Here is a 17497-nt window from a genome sequence, read left to right on the forward strand (position 1 = left end):
CCCTGGCAGAAGCGTGCCAGCAGATTATTTGTGGCAAATGTGAGAAATTGGGCATACCTTCACGGAATGCACCAATGGCAGGAAGTGCAATCTCTGTGGAGAAACAAACCACCTCTTTCAGAGATTGCCCCAAGTCATTTGCCAACAAATTAAAGACGGCAGCAAAAAGAACGGAGAAGGAACAAGATGAATTGTTTGGAGAGCTGTTTGGCTGGAAAATTCAAATCTCCCGCCAAATCCTGTGTTGGAGGAGAAGGATCAGGAGGCGGGAGAGGGGAGGGGCCTGCAATTGCCCCACCAGTGGTGAACAGGGGAGAAGTATTGGCAATGCAGGCAGAAGGCGGAGCTAGCCCAGTGGCTGGCTCAGAACAGGAACTGACCATTCACAGGGTGATAGTGAGGATGTCCCCCTCCCCAATGCCCAGCCAGGCAAGAGGCTAATTTCAGAATTGTCCTTCTGAGTCTCCTGGAGTCTCGGAAAAGAGGGGAAGAGCTGGGACTGACTCAGACAGTTCATCTGTGGAGGGGCCCAGAGTCTTCCCCTCCGATTCACCCAATGAAGTCTCATTCCTAAGCATAGCTCTGCAATCAACCCCTAAGGTCTCTAAGCTCAACGCAACCCTGTGTCAGAGGCCAACTCCCAGAGTCCGAAAGGGAAATGGAGTTCAACCCCGTCCTCTCTCACCTGTGAGAATGAAGGAAGAGCTCCATTCACAAGAAATTCAATAATTGTTGTTTTAATATTTGAAGTCCCTCCCTTCTGTCTTTAAGATGTCATACTTATTCTTAACCATACTCATGCACTCACCTTCTCAACTATCAATGTGAGAAGCGTCAAGTCGAGAGTTAGAGCCCAGACGGTTTTATCCTTTCTTAACTCTTTTAAGTCAGATGTGTTTTTATTACAGGAATGTGGCCTTCCATTTTTAAAGCACTACAGGGAATGGGAGGAGTTATGGCCACAAACGTCACTAGGAGCTGGAGCGGCTCAAAATGAAAACAAGAGTGATGGAGTGGCCATTTTAATAAAAAACCCTCTAGTCTTGGTAAAGGGCAGCACTGTGGTGAGAGATGGTCGGGCACTTTTAACACACCTGACTTTTATGGGGAGGGATTTTAAAGTCTTAAATATTTATGGCTTTAATGACAAGAATGACAGGTATGACCTTTTAGAAGACCTGCAGCCCCACATGCTAGGTAGGCTACCTTTAGTCGTAGGGAAGGATTTTAATTGTATTTTAAGCAAGAATGACAGGAGAAGAACAGGGGATGATTTTAAAGCAGACAAGACTTCACTTTTATTACAAAGTATATGTAGCGATTTTAAACTTGTGGACTGTTTTAAACCATGCATCCCAGAGAGGAGGGTTTCACCTGGTTCAGTAGTGACGGCACCCGAGCCTCTCGCATAGACTACATTTTATCACGTGACTGCCCACCAACCGATGCTAGATTAGTACCTGTTTTCTTTTCCGATCACGCAATGCTTTCCTGCACTCTTTCACTCTCTTCCGGTGTGACGGCAGGAAGCGGTCTGTGGAAGCTCAATTGCTCCCTGTTAGAAGACAGGGAGCTAGATAGGCAGTACAGGGAGCAATACAAAGAATGGCAGACCCTTCAAGACTTTTACGATACACGCGCACAGTGGTGGGAAATGGTGAAGGGGAAGACTAAGACTTTTTACAGACAGGCAGGTAAGAGGAAAAAAGATAGGGACAACAGACGCATGATGGGACTGCAGAAACGACTTCAGAGGTATTTTAAATTAATCCAACAGGGAATGGATTTTAATGAGGAAATAAAACAAATTAAAACAGAGATGTCGGTTTTAGCAGAATTAAAAGCAAAGGTGTCATACTAAGAAGCAAGGAGAGGGAAATAGAGGAAGGAGAGAAGTGCACAAGATATTTTTTAAGAAAATCATAAATAAGGGGGGGGCATGTTAAGACTTAAAAAAAAAAACGGGTGCATAGCTAACACAACAGAGGAAATTAAAGAAACTGTCGAAGACTTTTACCGTGAACTGTACACGGAAAAAGCAGTTAATAAGGACACCATGACAGAAGTTTTAAAATCAATTGAACAAGCAAAAAATGACAATGTGCTCTTAACTCAAGATTTTACCATGACTGAACTAAACAACTGTGTAAAAACTTTTAAGAAAGGGAAGTCACCAGGAGAAGACGGCTTCCCTTGGAATTTTACTTGACATTTTGGGACATTTTAGCACCAGACTTGCTTGTTGTTTTTATGGATTTGAACAACTGGACCGACTTCCTGACAGTTTTAGAGTAGGGATAGTGACGCTTTTACATAAAGACAGAGACAAGACAGACTTGAAAAACTGGAGACCCATCACACTTTTAAATGTCGACTGTAAACTTTTAGCAAATTATTAGCTTCACGTATGTCCCTGTTTTTAGGAGAGCTGATTCACCCGGATCAAGCCTGTGCCGTCCCGGGGAGGAAGATCACCGACAGCCTCGTACTGATCCGAGACACCATCTGTTATGCGAGAGACAGAAACATTCGGCTAGTAGTCCTGAATTTAGATTTTGAGAAAGCCTTTGATCGGGTCTCGCACCAGTACCTCTTTCAGGTACTGCAAAAAATGGGGTTCCCAAGAAGGTTTATAGCCTGGGTGGGACTGCTGTACCGGGGGATCAACAGCAAATTCATTGTTAACGGGCATCTGACAGCAGCAGTGGATATAAACTGCGGTGTCCGTCAGGGTTGTCCGTTATCTGCCCTCCTTTACGTCCTCTCAATAGAACCGATGGCACAGATCTTGAGAAGGGACCAACGAATCCATGGGGTAAGAGTCCCAGGGAGCGGGGGACTCGAGACAAAATGCATATTATATATGGACGACATCAACATTTTATGCACTGACCTTTTATCTGTCAACAGGACGCTGGACTTGACTGACTGGTTCGGACAGGCCTCTGGGTCGAAGCTCAACCGAAGCAAGACCCAAGCCCATTTTTATGGACCATGGACGGCGACTGAGACGACAGGACTCCCCCTGACTGTGACCCCGGACCGACCAAAAATACTTGGGATCAAGTTTGATAGGGAGGGGGAAGGGAAAACAAATTGGGCAGACAAGGTAGGGAAAGTCAGACAGAGACTAGGATACTGGACACTTAGAGGACTGACTTTAGAAGGAAAGGTTTTAATCATTAAAGCAGTGATTTTACCTTTGCTTTTACTAATCAGTTCTGTTTTTATCCCGCCTAGGAGAACGATTTTAGACCTGGAACGAGCCATCTTTTATTTCTTGTGGGGCTCCAAGTGGGAAAGACTGAAACGAAGGAGTGCCTGACCTGTACTTGTTTTTAGGGAGCAGATACACCGCCCTGCACATTTTAACCGCCACAGCCCCATCCAGTAACCCCAAGACCGCAGCGATGACAAGGTTCTGGATGGGGTCGTACCTCAGGAAAATCAAGATTTTACCCGCAGACCTCAGAGTTCCAGTGTCTTTTAACCTGCCACCAGCTTACGCTTTTATCCAGTCATTTTTTTTTTTTTTTTTTTTTTATACTCTTTATTTAACGTTTTTCATTACAATAAAACAAACAACACACACAGAACTTGGGGCACTGATACATAGATAAGTAGATAATACGTTACAAGATGATACACCTAGTTATGCTTCCTTGCTTTTGTAGGTCAACCATTTAGACCAGCGGTTGTTGTAAGAATGTCCTTTCATACGTAAAAGATATGTCAGTTTTTCCATAGAGTTAATCTCCTCCACGACGTCTCGCCAGTGGTCCAGCTTGGGAGGGAGATTCTTTAGCCAAGACCGTGTAATTGCTTTTTTGCTAGCAATTGACAGAACTTTAAAAAGGTACTGATCTTCTTTTTGAAACACTTTTCCAGGCATTAACCCCAGCAGAAAAATTCTAGGGTCCTTGGGGATGACATACCCCAAAATTGTCCCAGTAGTCTGACAGATTCCATCCCAATAAGTTGCCAACTTTGGGCAGGACCAAAATACATGAGAGTGATTGGCGTTCTGATGGCCACACTGTCTCCAACATTGCTGTTCTTCTCCTCTATATCTACTAGTAATTTGAGGTGTAAGAAAGTATCTGATTAAGCACTTCCAACCGAATTCCCTCCATCTTTTGGAGCTAGTAGATGTTCGTTGTGTCACACACATCGAAAGCCAATCATCCTCTGTAATTATTACTCCCAATTCTCTTTCCCATTTAGACTTAATATTCAAGGTGTTATTTCCATTATATTTCTGCAATCCTTTATATAGTTTGGAAACAGTTTTACAAGGGAGGTGGGTATAAGCTTTCGTAAAAATGTTCACAATAGTATTACCTTCAGGAGGAACACCTTTTTTTATTTTCGTATTGTAAAAATGTCTTACCTGAAAATATTTAAATAAGTCTCTGTTCTCAAGATTATAGTCCCTTTTCAGTTGCTCAAATGTTTTAAAGGTGTTACCTTCTACAAACTGGCACAAAGCCACAAGTCCTCCATCTTTCCAGCCTAGAAATGAAGAATCTAATTCTCCTGGCCGAAAGTTTGAGTTACAGGAGGGCCACATCAGGAGTCCAATGACGTCCGCCAATCTGTATCTACTGTATCTGTATCTGTATCAACCACTTCCTTCCAGATTAACAATGTGCCTTCGACTATACCATTCCCATTTTTGTCTGTAATTATTTTACCTCCCAGACGTGTTTGGGGTTGGGCCCCACCCTGCCTTAGTTCTATTTGTTTCCATCCAGTCTCCATTTCTGGGGAGCACCAGCAGACCATGAATCTCATCTGAGATGCATAATAGTATTCCCTCAAATTTGGAAGGGCCAAACCCCCCTGGTCCCTATTAATTTGGAGTATTTTAAATTTTATTCTTGGTCTGGTCCCGGACCAAATAAATCTGGAGATCAACCTGTCCCAAGCATGGAACTGTGTGCTAGATATTCTAATAGGCAATGACATGAAAAGATATAAAAATCTAGGAAGCAGATTCATCCTCACTATTTCCATTCTAGCTGTGAAGTCCAACAATAACCTTGACCAGGCTGACAAGTCCTTTTGTATGTTTTCAGTAAGATTATCAAAATTCAAACTAAATAACCCATCCAAATCTTGAGAAATAAATACTCCCAGGTATTTTAGCTTTTTGGCATCCCACTTAAGTCTATAGGTCTTTCTTATAAATTTACTAGGGGAGTAGTTAATTGCCAGGACCTGTGTTTTTGTGATGTTTAGACTGTAGCCCGACAGTTGACCAAACTCAGTTAGAGCTGACATAACCTTAGGGAGCGTTATATCTGGGTTTTGGAGGTATGCGATTACATCATCTGCAAAAAGGGCAATTTTGTGTTCAATATTTGCAAAACTAATTCCCTTTATTCCATTATCCTCTCTAATGGCCTGTGCCAAGGGTTCAATGAATATTGCAAAAAGCGATGGACTTAGACAACATCCCTGACGGGTTCCTCTGTGTAGTTGGAAGCTGTCTGTTAGGTGCCCATTAATTTTTACCCTGGCCCGTGGTTTATCATAAAGTGACCGCAGGCACCTAATAAACTGGTTATTAAAGCCCAGGCGTTCTAGAACCTTATATAGAAAGGTCCAGTTGACCCGATCAAAGGCCTTTTCTGCGTCTAGACTAATTAATACGGCGTTGAGGCCCTGCTTTTTGGTTTGGTCTAAGATATGTAATGTTCGTCTTATGCTGTCATGAGTTTGTCGGCCTTTGATGAATCCCGTCTGGTCTTCGTGTATTAGGTCTAACAAGTAATACTCCATTCTCCGAGAAATTATCGATGTAAAAATTTTATAATCGACATTCAGAATTGAGATTGGGCGATATGATTCGCAGTATTCAACATTTTTCCCCTCTTTAGGGAGGACAGATATTACAGCCTCTCTCCAAGATGGTGGGATCTCAGCTCTGCTCAATGTCCAGTTCAAAGAATCGAGCAGGACAGGAGAAAGCTCCTTCCTGAACGTCTTGTACCATTCATTTGGAAATCCATCGCTACCTGGGCACTTATTACTTTTCAATTGTCCAATAACTGTATCTAGTTCTTTCTGCGTAATGGGAGCAGATAGAGTTTTGTTTTGGATTAGACCAAGTGAAGGTAGGTCCAAGGCTGCCAAATAATCATCAATAGCAGTTACGTTAACTGGTCCTGGAGCAGAATATAGTGTTTTAAAGTAGTTCTCAAAGGTCTTGTGTATTTTATCCATGTCATAGGTTAAGTCACCAGTCGAGGATTCTCTAATTTTGGTAATCGAATGCTTCAAATGGTGTTTACGAAGTTGTCTAGCTAAGACCCGTGTAGCTTTTGGGCCTGATTCGTAAAATGTTTGTTTGCAGAATCGTAATTTTTCCTCAAGTTCCTCAAGTATCATATCATTTATTTTGTTTTTAGTTTTTGTTATTTGTTCTGAAAATCCTCCATCGTTAGTCACTTGCTGTTTTAATTCTAATTTCCTCAACGTTTTTTCCAATTCATCGTATTTTAACCTCTTTATTTTTTTAAGATAAGCAGTTCTAGAAATTAGTCTCCCTCTCATTACTGCCTTGACAGTGTCCCAGACTAAGGTGGGATTTACCTGCCCATTATTATTGTCTTTTATACACTCCGTTATTTCCTTTCTAATCTCCTTTGTTGTAGTTTCATTATTAAGAATGCCTATATTTAGGCGCCATAATGTTGTTTTAGGCCTATTATGCAAACCGATGGTCAGATAGATAATGTTGTGGTCTGAAATATCCGATGTTCCAATTAAGCATTCCTCCACTTTAGATCTATCAATGGTGTTCATCAGAAACAGGTCAATCCTGGAGTGGACTTTATGGGTAGAAGAGTAATGAGTAAATTCTCTTTCTTTAATATGAAGGTCCCTCCAAACATCAAACAGGCCCATCTCCCTCATCAGGATAATTAGATCTTTTGACCGGCCAGTTTTTTGTTTCTTATGGCTTGTTGTATCTAGGACATAATTAGGGATTGTGTTCCAGTCTCCAGCACAAATAAGAACTCCTTCACTAAATGAGATAATGGTATCAAAGAACGTTTTCAAGAAAGTCCTGTCGCTCTCTGGCGGTACATATATATTAGCAATCGTGACCACAACACCATCAATTCTCCCCTTTATTATAACAAATCTGCCGTCTTTATCTCCCTTCTCAGATATCAATTCAAAATTCAATGAATTAGAAATTAGGGTGGCCACCCCCCTCTTTCTACTATTTCTACAGGAGCTATAAAACGTGTTCAGGTAGCCAAATGACTTAAACTTGCCATGTTCTTGTTTAGACATGTGTGTCTCTTGTAAAAGAGCGATTTGTATCCCATCTTTCTTCAATTTAGCTAAGACCCTTTTTCTTTTCACTGGACTATTCAGACCGTTTACATTCAAGGAAGCAATTTTTAAATTATATGACAGTAATGTATAGAAATACCTTGACTGATTTGGCCCCTGAAACCAGAACACGAACGACAACAAAAAAAAAACAGAAGCAAACTGACTTCCAAGGTGAGGAGAAGCTCCCTCTTCTCACTCGTGACCCCGTTGGAAAGTCGAGGGTTAAACCTCTCAAACTGAGAGGGCCCAAAAAGGACAGTAGAAGCGCCTTTGAGAAAGAACACGTCCATCCTATTAGTCCAACGTAGAGAGGAAAAAAAAAAACACAGTGCCCTCTCCCACCAAATAGTAAATCAGAGCCCAGACAAAATAATGCTGCGTTATGTTATGATATTCTGCCTATTTTCACTCGGCTAAGCTTCGCTGGAAATCCTGCAGTTTGTTCTTGGCTCTCAGCGCAACCGCAGCGCCGCTGTTATCCGCCGGTTGCCAGCCCAGCAGCTCCCGGAGACTCCACTCCGCTCTGGAGCCACCGTCGGCTGTCACCGGTTCCTCCGACTGAATTCCGTGTCTCTTCAGCTCGTTATAGGCTTCCCGAGCGCTGGAATATGTGCGGGTTCCTGATTCCCAGTGGATCCTCATGTTGGTAAACGGTGTTTGAAAGCGGATGCCTTTCACTTTGAGCGCTTTCTTGATAACGTTATATTCTCTGCGCTTCTTCACTATCTCAGGTGCATAATCGTGATCAAAGTGAATAATAGAAGGGCCCACCTGGATCTTGCCTTTTTTCCACACTTCTCTTAAGATCTTTTCCTTTGTGGAAAATTCCAGAAAATTGACAATAATCGCTCTCGGTGGTGAGTCGGGTGGGGGTTTAGTTGCCAGAGTGCGATGTGCGCGCTGTATGTTCAAATCCAGGTCCTCCGGTAGTTGTAGCTGGCTTCTCAGAAACGTCTCGATATACTGTATAGTTGAGTTCCCCTCCTTTCCCTCTGGTACCCCAAATACACGGACGTTGTTTCTTCTGGAGCGAGACTCTAAATCAAGCACCTTAAGCTGTGTTTTCCGCTGTTGTTCGATGCAGAAGCACAGCGCCTCGGTTGCCTCCTTTGCCCAGGTCTCCACTTGATGAACGCGGGCCTCCGCCTCGTCAACCCGCTCCGCCAGGCCCTGGACCTCAGTAGCAATATTGTCCAGCTTACCGTTGATCTCATGTCCCAGATGGTCAATATTTTCTTGTAGCTTCGCATTATCATCCTTTAAAGCAGTCTTCAAACCATCGATGGCCTTAAGTATTCCCTCCGAGTCCATGTTCGTTCCAGGGCTCTGAGCTTCCGAACTAGCCACGTTGTCGTTAGCTTGCTCCAGAAACGTGTTAGCCTGAGCTACTTGGGCACTTTTATCCTGAGCTTTGAGCATTCTTGTCGATTTTTTATGGCTCGCCATGTTTCTCCCTCCGTTCATAAATTGTTTTATCCAGATAGTGAGCAGATTGACGAGTTTTGAACGGAGTATTTTGAAATTAAAGTGGGAGAGAAGCTCTGACGCACCTGTCTACTCCATTTGCTTCCGGAAGTCTCATATCCAGTCATTTTTAAGGCATTTTAACCTTGAGCAGGAGGAGTTGCAGGTTTTAACTACTCATCGCTCTCTCATTTCTGTTGTGCAGGAGCGGGAACCAGTGAGTCCAGTGCGCGGGCTCGCATTGGGCGAGCCCTCAACAGTTTGGCGCAACGTAAACCATCCCGCTCTTCCAAACAGACTCCGGGACCTGTCATGGATGGTGGCTCAAGAGATCCTCCCGGTCAGGTCCGTAATGCACTCCCGGGCATGTCGGCGCACGCAACTTGCCCCCGACCAGGTTGTGGCGCGCCTGAGTCGGTGAGGCACCTGCTCTGGGAGTGCAGCACTGCCGTAGAACAGTGGGCAATGGCCGGCTCCTTGCAATTCCCGTACTTGCCAGCAAGGGAGGTCCTTACACCACAGCTGGTGCTGTACGGGTGAGCCAAGGAAAACAGATACCAGCACGAACATTTGCCAAACAGTGGCTCACCCTAGCCGCCATCAAAGACGCCATATGGACCTCCAGAAACTTGCTGGTAAGGAAGCACATGCAGATCCCCCCCGAGGCTGTGATCCGGATGGCCGCAGCGACGGTCCGAATGGCCGGAGCTGCAGGCGGCGGGCCTAGGACACAGCCTCAAAGAAGAATCGCCTCTGTGCCCATTCGGACGAAGGAGCCGGAGCCACACAGTACAAGTTCAAAGCAGCGGCGGCCTGACCCTCCGGGTGAGGTCGGTGGGAAGGAGCTACAGGGTGAGGGTCTCCTCTGAGCACCTCGACAGGATCCCGAGAGACCAAATCTGTTTGGGGGAGCGAAATGAGTTCCCACTTGGTAGGGACTCACCCCACTCCTGCACAACAGTGGACTTTTTATTCATAACATATGCGCTCCCTGCTGAGGAGATTTTAACATAGACACTCATTTACATTGAAAACCTTTTATACCTTTTAATCTATGAAAATGTTATCTGTAATGCATTTTTAAAGCAATTGTTTTGGATGTTTTATGGATTATTTATGTATAATGCATCTCTTGGAGCTGTTGTTTTAGATGTCTTATGGATTATTTATTGACTTGTTGTATTTTGGAAGGTAACTTTGATGTGACATGTTAAATGACAAAAGTATGAAATGAGTGTCAATAAATTCTTTTCAAAAGAAAAAAATCTGTTCTTATCAGTTTAATATCTGATATGTCCTCTATCAGGGGACAACATATTAAATGGATTTTTAGCAATGGGAGTTGAAAAAGGGGCTTGCTCCATTCACTCCACGCATCGACCCGGTATTGCAGCGTCGCTGGGAACGGTGCACCCATCTTCTGTCTTGTGGAAAAACAATTGACGATGCACGTGGAGCTGCCCGTTGCTCAAACTGTCAATGGACCTGAAGAGACATGGCTGGCAGATTTTACCGTCAGAAGTTGTCGCAAAACCTGAATGACCTCGTTGGGTTCCTGGTATCAAAACGTTGTTATAATACTTGGCAAGATAAAGCCATACAAAAGTGTAGCAAGATTTGCACTATTTATTGGCGGAAAAACAGCAAGGACAAAATATTGGCCCTGTGACAGTGTGGCAATAGGCCAGGCCTTGGATTTGGAAAGCGGCACACCAAGTGAGAATCACCGCGAGGGTTGGGACTGGGAAGACTGGGCATTTCGGCTGCTCTCGAGCGTGGGCTGCACTTACTCTGGTTTCTCTTCATAACGCACAAGCCTTTCGCCTTTTACTAAAGACTTCCGTGGAGAGGAACGCCTATGAGTTGAAATTATTTTTGGTGGGCTTTGCTGTTTGGTTAAGCCTTTTGTACTTGTAAAAAACAAATGTGCTCTCCATAAGGAAACTCAGATTCTTAAACGCAGCTAAAATGTGACAGCATGGGAACATTGCAGGTTGGCAGAAGCTTGACCACTTGGGAAAACCAAAATTGCTTGGACGGGGGTGCCAAGTAGCAGCTGTTATGTCCTTTTAAAATTACTGGACCGTGACAACTGAGAACCGTCCGGGGAGGTCGCATCGGACAGCAAAGAGGTGGTGGTCATCGCTTCTCGGCTTTTTGGCTAAGACTGCGATCGCCTCTTATTTCTGGAGAAAATTTTTTGCCTGTTTGTGGCATAGTTTTTCACCAGGTTTTTGGAGGTTAATCAAACCATTTCTTGTGAGTAAATTTCAACTTGTTTGTAGTTGAGATACTTTCACTTGGAATTCATTGGTCCAGAGGACTGCTTACTACTCTGCCGGATAACAACATCGACCAGACCAAACAAGAAAGGTAAGTGTGTTTTAGTTTTAGTATTTATTAAGGTTTCATTTTGCTATTTTAGATCAGTGTTTTATCTTATTTTTAGCTTCCTTGTTGCTTTTTTAGACGGTTTTAGGGGTTTTAGCTTCTTTTATCCCTTTTATTTTGTGTTGCCTCCGCCATGTCGGCCAACCATGCCGGCATGCGGAGGCACCACAGTGTCCGTTTTACTTTTAAAGAAAATGAACCCCTTGTGATATCAAGGCTGGACTTCTCCAGGAGGCTAGTCCAGAAAATCTTGAAATTCACCCCAGAAGATGTAAACTGTATCTTGACTTTACCTTTTAATAAAGGTTTTGATATAAGCTTTTGTTCCGCTGCCTTGTTGAGAGAATTCTGGATTCGTTTTGAAAATGCAAAACCCCAGTTTTCTGCATTTAATGTTGAGAAACTGACTGACAATGCAGCTAAAACTGTAATTGTCAGAATGTTCAATGAAACTGTGAATGCAGCTGACATTTGTTTATGGCTGGGCAGATTTTGCACTGTGAAAGGCCAGGCTACCAAAGTGAGAGATGAGGATGGCATTTGGAATTGCGCTTGGAGGGTCCCCATCCAACAATGGCAGGATCCCCAAGGCTTCCAAGGCCTGAAACATCTGCCATCCATGATAGTTCTGGGAAACAACAGGGGCTACATTCACTACCAGGGCCAGCCCAAACTCTGCCGCAAGTGTGGTGAGAATGGGCACCTGGCAGAAGCGTGCCAGCAGATTATTTGTGGCAAATGCAGAGAAATTGGGCATACCTTCATGGAATGCACCAATGGCAGGAAGTGCAATCTTTGTGGAGAAACAAACCACCTCTTCAGAGATTGCCCAAAGTCATTTGCCAACAAATTAAAGACCGCAGCAAGAAGAACAGAAACTGAACAAATGGCGGACAAGGTGAATTGTTTGGAGAGCTGTTTGGGCTGGAAAATTCAAATCTCCCGCCAAATCCTGTGATTGGAGGAGAAGGATCAGGGGAGGCGGGAGAAGGGGAGGGGCCTGCAATTGCCCCACCAGTGGTGGACAGGGAGGAAGTGGTGGCAATGCAGGCAGAAGGCGGAGCTAGCCCAGTGGCTGGCTCAGAACAGGAAACTGACCAGTCACAGGGTGATAGTGAGGATGTCCCCCTCCCCAATGCCCAGCCAGGCAAGAGGCTAATTTCAGAATTGTCTTCTGAGTCTCCTGGAGTCTCGGAAAAGAGGGGAAGAGCTGGGACTGACTCAGACAGTTCATCTGTGGAGGGGCCCAGAGTCTTCCCCTCCGATTCACCCAATGAAGTCTCATTCCTAAGCATAGCTCTGCAATCAACCCCTAAGGTCTCTAAGCTCAACGCAACCCTGCGTCAGAGGCCAACTCCCAGAGTCCGAAAGGGAAATGGAGTTCAACCCCGTCCTCTCTCACCTGTGAGAATGAAGGAAGAGCTCCATTCACAAGAAATTCAATAATTGTTGTTTTAAATATTTGAAGTCCCTCCCTTTCTGTCTTTAAGATGTCATACTTTTTCTAAACCATACTCATGGCACTCACCTTCTCAACTATCAATGTGAGAAGCGTCAAGTCGAGAGTTAGAGCCCAGACGGTTTTATCCTTTCTTAACTCTTTTAAGTCAGATGTGTTTTTATTACAGGAATGTGGCCTTCCATTTTTAAAGCACTACAGGGAATGGGAGGAGTTATGGCCACAAACGTCACTATGGAGCGGGTCAAATGAAAACAAGAGTGATGGAGTGGCCATTTTAATAAAAAATCCTCTAGTCTTGGTAAAGGGCAGCACTGTGGTGAGAGATGGTCGGGCACTTTTAACACACCTGACTTTTATGGGGAGGGATTTTAAAGTCTTAAATATTTATGGCTTTAATGACAAGAATGACAGGTATGACCTTTTAGAAGACCTGCAGCCCCACATGCTAGGTAGGCTACCTTTAGTCGTAGGGGGGGATTTTAATTGTATTTTAAGCAAGAACGACAGGAGAAGAACAGGGGATGATTTTAAAGCAGACAAGACTTCACTTTTATTACAAAGTATATGTAGCGATTTTAAACTTGTGGACTGTTTTAAAACCATGCATCCCAGAGAGGAGGGCTTCACCTGGTTCAGTAGTGACGGCACCCAAGCCTCTCGCATAGACTACATTTTATCACGTGACTGCCCACCAACCGATGCTAGATTAGTACCTGTTTTCTTTTCCGATCACGCAATGCTTTCCTGCACCCTTTCACTCTCTTCCGGTGTGACGGCAGGAAGCGGTCTGTGGAAGCTCAATTGCTCCCTGTTAGAAGACAGGGAGCTAGATAGGCAGTACAGGGAGCAATACAAAGAATGGCAGACCCTTCAAGACTTTTACGATACACGCGCACAGTGGTGGGAAATGGTGAAGGGGAAGACTAAGACTTTTTACAGACAGGCAGGTAAGAGGAAAAAAGATAGGGACAACAGACGCATGATGGGACTGCAGAAACGACTTCAGAGGTATTTTAAATTAATCCAACAGGGAATGGATTTTAATGAGGAAATAAAACAAATTAAAACAGAGATGTCGGTTTTAGCAGAAATTAAAAGCAAAGGTGTCATACTAAGAAGCAAGGAGAGGGAAATAGAGGAAGGAGAGAAGTGCACAAGATATTTTTTTAAGAAAATCATAAATAAAGGGGGGGGCATGTTAAGACTTAAAAAAGAAAACGGGTGCATAGCTAACACAACAGAGGAAATTAAAGAAACTGTCGAAGACTTTTACCGTGAACTGTACACGGAAAAAGCAGTTAATAAGGACACCATGACCGAAGTTTTAAAATCAATTGAACAAGCAAAAAATGACAATGTGCTCTTAACTCAAGATTTTACCATGATTGAACTAAACAACTGTGTAAAAACTTTTAAGAAAGGGAAGTCACCAGGAGAAGACGGGCTTCCCTTGGAATTTTACTTGACATTTTGGGACATTTTAGCACCAGACTTGCTTGTTGTTTTTATGGATTTTGAACAACTGGACCGACTTCCTGACAGTTTTAGAGTAGGGATAGTGACGCTTTTACATAAAGACAGAGACAAGACAGACTTGAAAAACTGGAGACCCATCACACTTTTAAATGTCGACTGTAAACTTTTTAGCAAATTATTAGCTTCACGTATGTCCCTGTTTTTAGGAGAGCTGATTCACCCGGATCAAGCCTGTGCCGTCCCGGGGAGGAAGATCACCGACAGCCTCGTACTGATCCGAGACACCATCTGTTATGCGAGAGACAGAAACATTCGGCTAGTAGTCCTGAATTTAGATTTTGAGAAAGCCTTTGATCGGGTCTCGCACCAGTACCTCTTTCAGGTACTGCAAAAAATGGGGTTCCCAAGAAGGTTTATAGCCTGGGTGGGACTGCTGTACCGGGGGATCAACAGCAAATTCATTGTTAACGGGCATCTGACAGCAGCAGTGGATATAAACTGCGGTGTCCGTCAGGGTTGTCCGTTATCTGCCCTCCTTTACGTCCTCTCAATAGAACCGATGGCACAGATCTTGAGAAGGGACCAACGAATCCATGGGGTAAGAGTCCCAGGGAGCGGGGGACTCGAGACAAAATGCATTTTATATATGGACGACATCAACATTTTATGCACTGACCTTTTATCTGTCAACAGGACGCTGGACTTGACTGACTGGTTCGGACAGGCCTCTGGGTCGAAGCTCAACCGAAGCAAGACCCAAGCCCAATTTTATGGACCATGGAAGGCGACTGAGACGACAGGACTCCCCCTGACTGTGACCCGGACCGACCAAAAAATACTTGGGATCAAGTTTGATAGGGAGGGGGAAGGGAAAACAAATTGGGCAGACAAGGTAGGGAAAGTCAGACAGAGACTAGGATACTGGACACTTAGAGGACTGACTTTAGAAGGAAAGGTTTTAATCATTAAAGCAGTGATTTTACCTTTGCTTTTACTAATCAGTTCTGTTTTTATCCCGCCTAGGAGAACGATTTTAGACCTGGAACGAGCCATCTTTTATTTCTTGTGGGGCTCCAAGTGGGAAAGACTGAAACGAAGCGTGATGAAGAAGCCAAAGGAGGAAGGAGGAAAAGGAGTGCCTGACCTGTACTTGTTTTTAGGGAGCAGATACACCGCCCTGCACATTTTATCCGCCACAGCCCCATCCAGTAACCCCAAGACCGCAGCGATGACAAGGTTCTGGATGGGGTCGTACCTCAGGAAAATCAAGATTTTACCCACAGACCTCAGAGTTCCAGTGTCTTTTAACCTGCCACCAGCTTACGCTTTTATCCAGTCATTTTTAAGGCATTTTAACCTTGAGCAGGAGGAGTTGCAGGTTTTAACTACTCACCGCTCTCTCATTTCTGTTGTGCAGGAGCGGGAACCAGTGAGTCCAGTGCGCGGGCTCGCATTGGGCGAGCCCTCAACAGTTTGGCGCAACGTAAACCATCCCGCTCTTCCAAACAGACTCCGGGACCTGTCATGGATGGTGGCTCACGAGATCCTCCCGGTCAGGTCCGTAATGCACTCCCGGGGCATGTCGGCGCACGCAACTTGCCCCCGACCAGGTTGTGGCGCGCCTGAGTCGGTGAGGCACCTGCTCTGGGAGTGCAGCGCTGCCGTAGAACAGTGGGCAATGGCCGGCTCCTTGCAATTCCCGTACTTGCCAGCAAGGGAGGTCCTTACACCACAGCTGGTGCTGTACGGGGTGAGCCAAGGAAAACAGATACCAGCACGAACATTTGCCAAACAGTGGCTCACCCTAGCCGCCATCAAAGACGCCATATGGACCTCCAGAAACTTGCTGGTAAGGAAGCACATGCAGATCCCCCCCGAGGCTGTGATCCGGATGGCCGCAGCGACGGTCCGAATGGCCGGAGCTGCAGGCGGCGGGCCTAGGACACAGCCTCAAAGAAGAATCGCCTCTGTGCCCATTCGGACGAAGGAGCCGGAGCCACACAGTACAAGTTCAAAGCAGCGGCGGCCTGACCCTCCGGGTGAGGTCGGTGGGAAGGAGCTACAGGGTGAGGGTCTCCTCTGAGCACCTCGACAGGATCCCGAGAGACCAAATCTGTTTGGGGGAGCGGAATGAGTTCCCACTTGGTAGGGACTCACCCCACTCCTGCACAACAGTGGACTTTTTATTCATAACATATGCGCTCCCTGCTGAGGAGTTTTTAACATAGACACTCATTTACATTGAAAACCTTTAATACCTTTTAATCTATGACAATGTTATCTGTAATGCATTTTTAAAGCAATTGTTTTGGATGTTTTATGGATTATTTATGTATAACGCATCTCTTGAAGGTTGTTTTGGATGTCTTATGGTTTATTTATTGACTTGTATTTTAAAAGGTAACTTTCATGTGACATGTTAAATGACAAAAGTATGAAATGAGTGTCAATAAATTCTTTTCAAAAGAAAAAAAAAAATCTGTTCTTATCAGTTTAATATCTGATATGTCCTCTATCAGGGGACAACATATTAAATGGATTTTTAGCAATGGGAGTTGAAAAAGGGGCTTGCTCAGTTCACTCCACGCATCGACCCGGTATTGCAGCATCGCTGGGAACGGTGCACCCATCTTCTGTCTTGTGGAAAAACAATTAACGATGCACGTGGAGCTGCCCGTTGCCCAAACTGTCAATGGACCTGAAGAGACATGGCTGGCAGATTTTACCGTCAGAAGTTGTTTTAAAAACTGAATGATCTGGGTTCCTGGTATCAAAACGTTGTTATAATACTTGACAAGATAAAGCCATACAAAAGTGTAGCAAGATTTGCACTATTGATTGGCAAAAAAACAGTAAGGACAAAATATTGGCCCTGTGACAATGTGGGAATAGGTGAGGCCTTGGATTTGGAAAGCGGCACACCAAGTGAGAATTACCGCGACGGTTGGGACTGGGAAGTAGTAATATACTGGGAACTGCTAAGTAGCAGCTGTTATGTCATTTTAATGAAAAAGAAAGTTGATGTGTTTATGCATAAATAAAAAAGAAAGTTGATGTGTTTATGCATTTATTAAAAAAAAGGTGATGTCATAATGAATTGTGATGATGACATAATGAATAGTGATGATGACATAATGAATGGTGATGATAAATCAAAAAGAAAGTTGATGTGTATATGCAGTAATGTAAAAGAAAGTTGATGTGTATATGCATTAATCAAAAAGAAAGTTGATGTGTATGTGCATTAATAAAAAGAAAGTTGATGTGTATATGCATTAATCTATAAAAAAGGGTGATGTCATAATGAATAGTGATGATGACATAATGAATGTGTATATGCATTAATCAAAA

At 44.1% G+C, this 17497-nt stretch overlaps 2 non-coding genes and 1 pseudogene across 2 annotated transcripts; all 3 read left to right on the forward strand.

Moving 5' to 3' along the window:
* The first annotated feature begins 10057 nt into the window (after window positions 1-10057).
* LOC116684709 (uncharacterized) lies at window positions 10058-10235 on the forward strand (annotated as a pseudogene).
* Window positions 10236-10603: 368 nt separating this feature from the next.
* On the forward strand, window positions 10604-10720 carry LOC116684711 (U5 spliceosomal RNA). Its single transcript, XR_004330831.1, has one exon. It is a non-coding gene; the product is annotated as a U5 spliceosomal RNA (small nuclear RNA).
* Window positions 10721-16595: 5875 nt separating this feature from the next.
* On the forward strand, window positions 16596-16777 carry LOC116684710 (U2 spliceosomal RNA). The gene has a single exon (XR_004330830.1). It is a non-coding gene; the product is annotated as a U2 spliceosomal RNA (small nuclear RNA).
* Window positions 16778-17497: the final 720 nt, after the last annotated feature.

This window comes from Etheostoma spectabile, unplaced genomic scaffold (genome assembly GCF_008692095.1).
Source record: "Etheostoma spectabile isolate EspeVRDwgs_2016 unplaced genomic scaffold, UIUC_Espe_1.0 scaffold00019520, whole genome shotgun sequence".
Taxonomy (NCBI): Eukaryota; Metazoa; Chordata; class Actinopteri; order Perciformes; family Percidae; genus Etheostoma; species Etheostoma spectabile.